The sequence below is a fragment of the Scyliorhinus torazame genome, chromosome 8 (genome assembly GCF_047496885.1).
Source record: "Scyliorhinus torazame isolate Kashiwa2021f chromosome 8, sScyTor2.1, whole genome shotgun sequence".
Classification (NCBI taxonomy): Eukaryota; Metazoa; Chordata; class Chondrichthyes; order Carcharhiniformes; family Scyliorhinidae; genus Scyliorhinus; species Scyliorhinus torazame.
In genome coordinates, this window is record NC_092714.1 from 234,403,253 (window position 1) to 234,414,523 (window position 11,271).

Sequence of the window (11,271 nt, forward strand, 5' to 3'; positions counted from 1 at the left end):
CATCTTGACAAATATATGAATAGGATGGGAATAGAAGGATACGGACCCAGGAAGTGTAGAAGATTGTAGTTTAGTCGGGCAGTATGGTCGGCACGGGCTTGGAGGGCCGAAGGGCCTGTTCCTGTGCTGTACATTTCTTTGTTATATCCATTTTTATATATGTCTAATTTAATGCTTAAACCATCCTCTTCTTGCCTCCCAACTAATGGTCCCGATATTGCAACTGCTGTCTTTAACAGATCTAACCCCCTCTGGGCCTCGCTGGTCCAAATAAAATCGCCTTTCAACGTTTCATAAATGGGTTCAGCATAAAGACTGAAGTCCTTCACTACTGGCCTTAAATATCCCAATATTCCCATTATTTTTTGAACCCCTTTTCTCAAGACAGGCGCAGTAATTTCAGCTACCTTCTTCCTCATTTCAATACTGGCCTCCCTACCTTCCTTTGATACTGAATAACCTAAATAGTTGACTTCGCTTCTCCCAATTTGACATTTCTTTAGTCCTATTTTAAAGCCTGCTTCACTAAGTGTCTTAATATTCCTGGCCACTCTTTCCACATGTTTGTCCTGATCATCATCTCCAATTAATACATCATCGATATATACTAAAGCCAAATCGTCTTTAATCAGTGCCCTGACTATTGACTGAAAATGATTTGGAGAATTAACATATCCCTGTGGCAGTCTACAATATACGTAATGCTTAGTGCCGAAGGTGAATGCTGTTTTCTCCTTGCTGTCTGGGTCTAATGGAACACTCCAGAATCCATTCTCCAGATCTATACTAGTTAAGTAAGTTTTTCCTGTGACTTGCTCTAAGGTAGTTTGTGGATTTATCAAATATCTCTTATCCTTTTTCGTGACTTTATTTAGATCTTTGTAATTTGTTACCATCCTAAATGTACCATCTGGTTTACTTACTACTTGAATTGGACTATTTGTCGAGGCATATGTGACCTCTTGAATAATCCCCTGCTGCTCTAATTCCTCGATTGTTATCTCCAGCTCGCTCTTAGCTCCTCGGGTCAATGGATACTGTTTTTGTGATCTGTGTTGTCCTCCGTGTATTGTGTGTTGGAACCTCTTGCTAATTAAACCTGTGTCATTCTTTCCTATCACTAGGTTTGGTCCTATTCTTCCATCTTCTTCCAAGCCTCGTCATTTAAAATACTTTTTTCTTTCTGTTTCCTTATTTCCTCCATGTTATCAATTGGTTTTAATATCCTTATTTTTCCTGTATCTATTTTTATTAAATCTTTTCCTGCCATCAGATTCTCATTTCCTGATATTGCAAATAATTCTCCTAATCTAATTTCTGGTCTAATATCCTTATTCCCTAATGTTCCTTCTACTATCTATTCTTTTCCTGTAAGATTTCCAGCTTCTTCCCTTATCATTGATACCTCAGCCCCTGTGTCCACAATAAATCTCTTTCCCCTGTATTCTACTACTAATTCCCCTTTTTCTGTTTCTATTGTTTGATTTTGGATAGCCTGTTTAAGGGGAGAAGCCAAATCTGTTCAATTTATACCGGGGCCTCCTCTGCCTCTTCCTCAGAATCCCCCTTGCGAGGGTCCCGAGTTCCACTCTGGTGGTTGATACCTACCTTGCTCAATCCTCCCCTGACCAGCTGCTCGTCTTCTCCTATCCTCAATGAATCTGTCTTTTTCCTCCCGACTGAGGGCTAGGAATTGTTCCCTTGGTGAGTAATTTAGATTGTGTGGTGGGGGGGGGGGGTCCTTGTGACCGCAGATTATATCCGTGTTGTGGCATTGCTGGTTGGGCTAGATTTTTTCCCGTTTTGTCAGGTATCCGTCGATTTGCTGGTCTGGTCTGAGCATTTAGTGTTGAAACATTATTTTGGGCAGCTGCTGCTCTTCTTTGTTTCCCTTTTGTTTATTTATCCTTAGTTGCTTTGCCTGCCAAATCAAATTTGACCAGTTCTCTTCCTATTTCTTTTCTGGGGGTTGTTAGCAGTATTGTTGAGAAGCTATTCCCTCCTGCAATCTTGGGTCCTGACTACATCGGCCCCCTCTTCCTTATTAACCTCATATATTCGGTCGACGTATGTTGTGAGATGTTCCCCTGCAGATGCTGCATCTGTCATTTCTTTCATTAATTTAGCTCTCTCATTTCCCAAATCTAACTCATTTATTAAATCTGAGACTTTGCCTGTAACTGTTTCTCCCACTGTAAGTAAATCAATCAATTTGGTGGATTCTCCTGATGCCCCCATTTTCTTCGCTAACTGTTTTACCCTCTGTGAATACTCAATTCTACTCTCCCCATCTTTCTTTGGGCCTGCTGTCTTCATTACTGCTGCTACTATTTTATACGGTACCATACCTCCCTGTCCTTCCTCTGGACCTGGTGTAAATGACCAAACTATTTTCTCACTTCTGGGGCACGGCGTTCTTAAAGGGGCACTTCTATCTGGTTCCCTATGTTCTGAGAAATGTATTTGTTGTTGTACCGGTTCTTCTTCAAGATAGGGGGTACCCTGTTGTACAAAATCTTCCACCGGTTCTATATATTCATCGAACATTGCAATTGGTACTTGGCTATCCCGTGGAGCAAATCTTACCCTATCTATGGGAGTAGGTGCAGTTATTCGGGGTCTTGGGAGATTCTGTATCCTTTCTTGTGTTCTTAATGCTGCTATTATCTGGCCTTGTGTTTCTGTGCTGTTCCTTACTCTACTCATGGCTCTTCCGAAACTATCATACCCGTTGCTCATTTGCCAAATTTTAGCTTTGGGGGTAACGTTTGGTAATCCCAGTAATTTTGTAGAATCAATTTGTTGACTTCCTCCTAATATTTCTCCAATTTTAAGTCCCCTAGATATAACCTCTCTTTCCCATCCTTCCTGATCTCTGTGGTGTACCATTTTTGCCTTTGGATTATACATATAATATGGTAAATCCTTATTTATTGGTTGATAAGTGGAAGGTTGTTGTTGTTTCCAGTAATCGCTATAATCTCCTATTTCTAATGGTTTAGAATTTTTTCTATTCCCTTTTCTTCTCCTTGGTTTTAATATTTCCTCATTCTCGGATGAGGATTCTTCCTGTGCCAGCGCAGGAGGCGCAATAATCCCAACTAGGCTTTGTTCCTCTTCATTTTCTTGTGTTTCAAAGAAACAATCTATAAAAGCTCCTTCTTTATGTGTGGCAGATTGCTAGGACAATTTTCTTCCCGAAATGGACTTAAACCTGGGTATTGAGAATGGTATTCCTTTGGGAAATTTTCAAAGGGGTCCCTTGGTTATCTGGGGCTCTGGGACGTGTTTTTTCTGTCTCTGACAGGGGTGCTGGCACTTGGTTGAATTGAAATTCAAATTGCTGTCTCGTTCCTGCTGTGTCTAAAAGGAATTGTGGCCATTGCTCTCGCCAAATCCTTATTATCTGACCTACCCTAGCCAGAGGGGTTAATGCACATGTCTTTATTATCGCTCTCAGAAATTCCCTTGAGTTATTTTTGAATATTCCGTCTCCTAATAATGTCATATCAACATCTCTCCCTACACTATGTCTCAGGATTCCTTCCATGTTTGCTTGATTTACTTCTGTCTCATCCATCATACTATACTGCTGTCCGGAATTGTTTAGTGATACCACTTGTATAATCTTTGTCCCATGGCTCAGAGTTGTGGCTCTAGCTATCCCTTCTTTAAATTCTCCTCTTAGTACTACCTCTTCATCCATTTTTAGCTGTAACTCCGGATTGTATCTATGAGCCAATACCCCTGAAATTCCTGCCCCTAATTTCCCCTTTCTATTGGATTAACTTGGACGTCCTTTTGGGCATTTGTAAAGTCTCCTTCCACTAAGTGGATCTGCTTTCCTCCTACGTACATTTTTTTAATAGGTCTCGTCTGCTCCCATTCATCTTCGATTTTACCTGGTGCATTTGTTTGAAACCCTACTGTTTTCACTGTGCTATCTGATTCTAGGATGGATTCCTCGTCATTTTCCATTTCTAAAGCTTCATTTTCCTGCAGCTGTTTACTATATTTGGTTGCCACTTCAGACTTACTTTTGTGTTCACTAGAGACCTGTATTATTTCTTTCATGTTTTCTTCGACAATGATTTTAACCAGTTTCGAGCACTCTTTGCCCACTTGAGCAGCTGCATGCTTCTGTCTGTGTCCGAACAAAATTAGTGATTCAGCTTGTTTTTCAAATGCAAGTTTGAAAAAAAAATGAATGGAAAATAAAAATCGCTTATTGTCACGAGTAAAAAGCCCCTAGTCGCCACATTCCGGCGCCTGTTCGGGGAGTCTGGTACAGGAATTGAACCGTGCTGCTGGCCTGCTTTAAAAGCCAGCGATTTAGCCCAGTGAGCTAAACCAGCCCCTGTTTACAAAGTGCTTTAAGAATCCCGACTGGATCTCTATATTGCAGGTCTATAGGCACTCTAACAAAGAAGGAGATGTCTCCATCTTAATACGTCTCTTTCTTCCAGGATTTTTTTAGCTCTTTTAAGTTCTTCAATTCTTGCTTCATTGCTTCATCTCTCTTGACTGTATTCCAGGGCAAGATAATTACCCTAATTGCCATTTTTTGGAATTCTAAGTTCTGTTCCTGGTTGTCCCTTTCAGGTGCACTCTGTAGTTAAGGATAAGTACCCTTTCTGGGCCCTATCCAAGGCTATCTAAAGCACTATTTTCCTGTTTTAGTTAAGGGTCGATTGGTTATTGGTCTCTAATGTTTTCTAGGTGCGCCCTATTTCTCTAGGATTCCTCACAATCTGCCTCACTCTAAGGATGGTTTATTTTTTGGCTTCCTTTTACCAGTAATGGATGCAAGATTTTTAGTGCTGTCACCAAGATGTCTTGCAGACTTTTTCTCAGGGTCAGTATCTTCTAGTCTACTGATTTTTACACCCAACCTGAGTTTTATGTCCCCTCGATCCACAGAATATCCTTACAAAAGTCAATCACACATGACTTTCCAAACTAAACTCAGCAGGTAAAGTTTGACTCACACATAGACTAGAAACTTCTAATATTCTAGCCTTTATGCCGGTTAGACACTTTTAATATTCCAACCGTTGTTTGGGAACTAGAAACTTCTAATATTCTAGGCCTCCACGCTGGGCGCCATGAAGTTAAAAACTCACCACTATTCTTAGAATTCCCCCTATACCAAAAAAAGGGTTGATATTCTAAATGGTGAACAGGAATTCTCACTCCCCGACTCCGATACAGGCTTCAGTGGGTGCTATTCAGGTCAAACTATATTTTCAAGTTATCCCCCGGTATAACCCATACCTTCACCAAAGGATTTTACCTACTTACCCCTTAGTAGCATTGATATCCTGGGTCCTGCGTTGCTAAGTAACTAAAGTAGGCTAATAACCACAGGTTAAAACTTTTAAGTTATTTTATTTTATTTTATTTTTTCTTTTTTTTTCTTTTTAAAAGATGCAATCACTGTCTTTCCAAAAAAGTTAAAAGATCTTGCTTCTGGATCCTTCTGGTTGGTTGAAGGGACCTTCAGGCCCAACTTGACAATCAATCTTCTTTTTAAAATCTGGTCTTCTTTAGATGTATTCGCTGATGAGCTCGGTTGCTGTGTCCTAACTTTCCCATGTACCGAGCTATGAGAGCTGGCTCTGCTGGCTGTCCCCTTTCTTCGGGTTTATATATTTTTCTAACAGTTATCTAGTTGTTTTTAAAAAATATATATTTATTAAAGTTTTTTAACACAATTTTTCTCCCTTACAAACAATAACCCCCCCCCCCCCCCCGTAACAAAAATAAAAACGAGAAATCGCGCAGAGCAAGATATATACATGGCAAAATGATATATTTACACAGCTTTGTACACTGGCCCTCACCCGTATGTGCCAGTTTCCCCAACCCTTCATGTTATCTCTTTCTCATCCACCCTCCCAGGCAGCCCCCCTCTCCCCCCCCTCCCAGGATGTCCCCCCACCCAAGGTTGCTGCTGCTGCTGACCGACCTTCCTCTAACGCTCCGCGAGATAGTCAGGGAACGGTTGCCACCGACTGTAAAACCCCTGCACAGACCCTCTCAAGGCGAACTTAATCCTCTCCAACTTTATGAACCCAGCCATATCATTTATCCAGGCCTCCTTCCACATTAGCAAGATCCTTCGCCGGGCTACTAGTGACGCAAAGGCCAGAATGCCGGCCTCTTTCACCTCCTGCACTCCCGGTTCGTCCACTACTCCAAATATTGCTAGCCCCCAGCTTGGCTTGTCCCGGACTTTCACCACCCGAGATATTGCTCCCGCCACTCCTCTCCAGAACCCCTCCAGTGCCGGGCATGACCAAAACATATGGACATGGTTCGCCGGGCTCCCTGAGCACCTTCCACATCTGTCCTCTACCCCAAAGAACCTACTCAACCTCACCCCCGTCAAGTGCGCTCTGTGGACCACCTTAAATTGTATCAGGCTGAGCCTGGCACACGAGGAGGAAGAATTAACCCTACCTGGGGCATCAGCCCACAGACCTTCCTCGATCTCCTCCCCAGCTCCTCCTCCCATTTACCCTTCAACTCTTCTACCAGCGCTTCCCCCTCTTCTTTCAACTCCTGGTGTATTTCCGACACCTTGCCCTCCCCGGCCCATACACCCGAGATCACCCTATCTTGAACTTCTTGTGCCGGGAGCAATTATCTAGTTTTTATGACTTTATTGTAAAGTAACTCTTGATTCTCTTTGATTGTAAAAAGTATCTTTGATCTAAACATTCTAATCCAACGAAGTATTCATTTTGACATAACCTCATCTCATAGATCTGATTGCATTGTGTCCTTTGTGGGGCGAGATTCTCCGACCCTCCACCATGGCGGAGGCAGAAGAGACTCCCTGCAATGCGCATGCGCGGGAATGCCGTCAGCGGCCACCCGGAGATGTCATTTCCGCGCCAGCTGGCGGGGCACCAAAGGCCTTTTCCGCCAGCTGGCGGGGCGGAAATTCGTCCAGCGCCGACCTAGCCCCTTAAGGTTGGGGCTCGGCCCCCAAAGATGCGGAGGATTCTGCACCTTTGGGGCGGCGCGATGCCCGTCTGATTTGCGCCATTTTGGGCGCCAGTTGGCGGACATCGCGACGTTTCCGGAGAATTTCGCCCGTGATGTTCAAAATGCTTTGACTTCAAGAGGTATTACTTTTAATTCCTGTCTTTTTTATAGTTTTATTTTCCAATTGTGTCCTCAGCTCATAATTTTGACTTTGATTTTGGCTTTAAATTATGTTTCTCGTAGACTGATAGCCTCCAGTTTTCTTTAATTTACCTGGTATTAGCAACTTTTCACACCTAGAATTCTCACCAAATTCAACTGAACCTCATCCATGCTTTTCCAGATGTTTACTCAGATAGTTACTTTCAATGAAGGTGTGAGCCATTGTTTTTGGCTTCATTCAAAATCCTGTTTGTCTTGTTTGCTCAGCCTGCTTGACCAAGGATCTCGGCATTTTACAATCCTTCCCTGGCAGCTGCTGTTAACCCTTTGTGGGATCTTGCCCTGTATTCTCTCATGTTTCTCTCAGACCAGATATTGCCAGACTTCCATGTTTCAAATGACACATCTTTCCATATTTTCAATAACAGTCTCAAACATGCAGCTCAATAAAATTCTCCTGCACTCTCTTGAAAAGCTCTTTCCCGATTCCATTGTGATCCCAGTTACTATTCGGATCAAGTGTCCTAAAGATATTGCACCTCTCCATATTTTCCATGCAAGTTTTCTTTTCTGGGGCGACATTCTCCGACCCCCCCGCCGGGTCGGAGAATCGCCGGGGGCTGGTGTGAATCCCGCCCCCGCCGGTTGCCGAAGTCTCCGGCACCGGATATTCGGCGGGGGCGGGAATCGCGCCGCGCCGGTTGGCGAGCCCCCCCGCTCGATTCTCCGGCCCGGATGGGCCGAAGTCCCTCCGATAAATTGCCTGTCCCGCCGGCGTGAATTAAATCACCTACCTTACCGGCGGGACAAGGCGGCGTGGGCGGGCTCCGGGGTCCTGGGGGGGGGGCACGGGGCGATCTGACCCCGGGGGGGGTGCCCCCACGGTGGCCTGGCCCGTGATCGGGGCCCACCGATCCGCGGGCGGGCCTGTGCCGTGGGGGCACTCTTTCCCTTCCGCCTCCGCCACGGTCTCCACTATGGCAGAGGTGGAAGAGACTCCCTCCACTGCGCATGCGTGGGAAACTGTCAGCGGCCGCTGACGCTCCTGCGCATGCGCCGCCCAGAGATGTCATTTCTGCGCCAGCTGGCGGGGCAACAAAGGCCGTTTCCGCCAGCTGGCGGGGAGGAAATTCCTCCAGCGTCGGCCTAGCCCCTCAATGTTGGGGCTCGGCCCCCAAAGATGCGGAGCATTCTGCACCTTTGGAGCGGCGCTATGCCCGTCTGATTGGCGCCGTTTTGGGCGCCAGTCGGCGGACATCGCGCCGTTTCCGGAGAATTTCGCCCCCTGTCTTTGCTGAACACTTGGTATCCAAGAATATTTAGCACCTAATTCTGCCATATTTTGCACCAGATCTCATTATCACTACAGAATCATATTGTCAGATAACTGGAGAAATTTTGACTTCTTTGCCCATTTCTGACTACTGAAGTCACATCATATTAGGGACTCACAGGCGCATCTGGAGAGAATGTCTACAATAAAATTAAATGTATTTTTTTGTTTGCGTCAGTCGTTCTGAGGTGCTCACAGAATGAGTGTTACCAACTGTGTCAAATAATGTGAATTAACTTAGCACATATTTATAACTTGCATTTGTTGTTGCACGAGACAAATATTGCTAATTAACTTTGCACATTAGCACATTTTTATTTCTATGTGGCATAAAATGTTGACATCAGCAAATATTTGGAACATTCAAGCTATTCATATGACAATTAAAAAATTTACATATAGCTAATGAAAACATTTATTCTCTTTAACTGAACTTTCTTCAATTAACATGTAAGTACATTTAAATTACAGATAAATAGACTAATAATTTATAATTATTAACACAAATGTTTTAACAGTTACTGCACTCCAAATAGAATCCACCGTGCAACACACTTCAAATGCTGCTATATAAATGCAAGTAATGTGATAAACGTTTATACAAGTTACCATAATCTTTCAGCAAAACTGCAGCAAACATCATTTGAAACAAGATAAACAATCAATAACATGACTGCAGAAACAAATGTCAACTGCTACCCATGAATGAGTATCTGATCTTAAAATTATGCTGTTCAATGTCAGAGTGCAAATGCTTAATGTACTGAGATACCAATTCTTCAATCTGGCCTTTATAATGCCAGTGTCAACCTATGAAAATGGGGAAGCACGTTCAGTGAAATTGGAGAGCGATAAATTTGATATTAATTTGTTCAGCGTTAATATGCTAAGCTCACAGAATGATTGCAAACCACATTTATGCACTTGTTATTAGAAATATTATTGGGATATTTAAAACATGAGAAAGGATCATCTTCAGTTTATACATGTGTCAAATTGGAAACGTGTAAAAATCAATGGCTAAAGTAGCTCACTACATGGGAGATTGTGCTGTAAGAATGGGCATAAAGAGGACCTGACGACAGTAACCATGCCGAGAAGAGCTGTCCAATCCAGTCCTATCAGTAGCTGCAGAGCTGCTGCTTACTGAGAAATATCAGAGTGTGATCCAAAAAGTAGGTGCAATTGGTTCATGAATACTTAACTCATTTATCTTCAAAACATGTGTAACAATAATTGTAAGGTTTTATTAGTTATAGCAAAGTTTACTAGCCATATTAAATGTTATTGGAAGTAGAAAATGGTATTACTTATAAATGAATAAATAATAAATGAATGAACACATAGTACAGAAGGCTTGGTTTTGACTGAAGAATGTGGTAGTTCTTGAACACTAGGGTGAACCAGTGTAAAGGTGTCTGGAATGTTTCTGGGGCTTGAGGAGTTTCAGGTCAGAGTCACTGAGCTAGAGACTGAGTTGTAGACACTGCAATGCATCAGGGAGCGGACAGTTATCTGGACGCTTTGTACCAGGAGGCAGTCACGCACCCCTTAGGGTTGGGTCTTCTGATTTGGTCAGTCGTCAGTGACAGGAGGATGTGATTGCGAATGTGGCAGGTAAGGGGATCCAAAGGTTAGAAGTGGAAAACACTCAACCGTTGCAATTTCCTGCAGATCGGTGGTCCTTGCAGCCTGTATGAATGGAAGCGGTGGCTGCAAGGTGGATGAATAAACGGCACCATTGTACAGGAAGCCATTCAAGTGGGGGGGGGGGGGGGGGGGGAGTTAATAGGTATATAGCGGTGATGGGGGTAAGTTGGGGGAAGGAGATAGACACAGTTCTTTGCAGCTGAGAGCAGGGATCCAGACAGTTATGTTGCCTGCCTGGTGCCGGGATTTGAGACATCTGCTAAGAGAGGAGGAGGAGCCAATGGTTATGGTCCACATAGATAACTAAGTCATAGGTAGAACTGGGAAATATGTTCTGCTGAAGAAATATGAGCAGCTAGGGGCTAAATTAAAAAGCAGAACCTCAAAAGGTGATAGTCCTTGGATTATTACCTGAGCCATTAGCATAGGGTAAAGCCAATTAGAAAGTTAAATGAGTGGATCAAAAATTGTGGGAGAAATTAGTTTTGATTCATAAGACATTGGCGCCAGTACTGGGAAAATTGGGAGCTGTACCTTTGGGATGGTCTTCACCTGAACTGTGCCAGGAACAGTGTTCTTTTGGATCGTAAAACTAGGATGGTAGACATGACTTTAAACTAAATTCTGGGGGCAAGGGATCAAGTTTGGGAAGATGTTACAAATAAATAGAGGAGGCAAGGCAAAAGAGTGAGGTAGGAATAAGGGAAATGATGATCACAGCATGGCAGGAAGGGACAGAGTGTGCAAACCTAACAGTTTGCCAGCAGATAAGTGCAGAAGTTACAAAAAAAAGACAGTACTAAAGGCTCTGTATTTGAATGCACGTCACAGTCAAAACAGAACAGATGAATTGACCGTACAAATACAGATAAATATGTATGATCTGGTAGCCATTACAGAGACATGGCAGCAGGATGACAAATACGGGGACCTGGATATTCAAGGTTCCATAACATTTAGGAAGAACAGGAAGGTAGGAAAAAGTGCACGGGTAGCTCTGTCAATTAAGGATGATATTGGTACAATAGAGAGGGATGACCTTAGTTCTGTAGATCCTTTTGGGTAGAGATGAGAAATAGGAAAGGGACAAAGTCACTTGTGGGTGTGGCTTATATTGCCTCCTAATAGGAAGG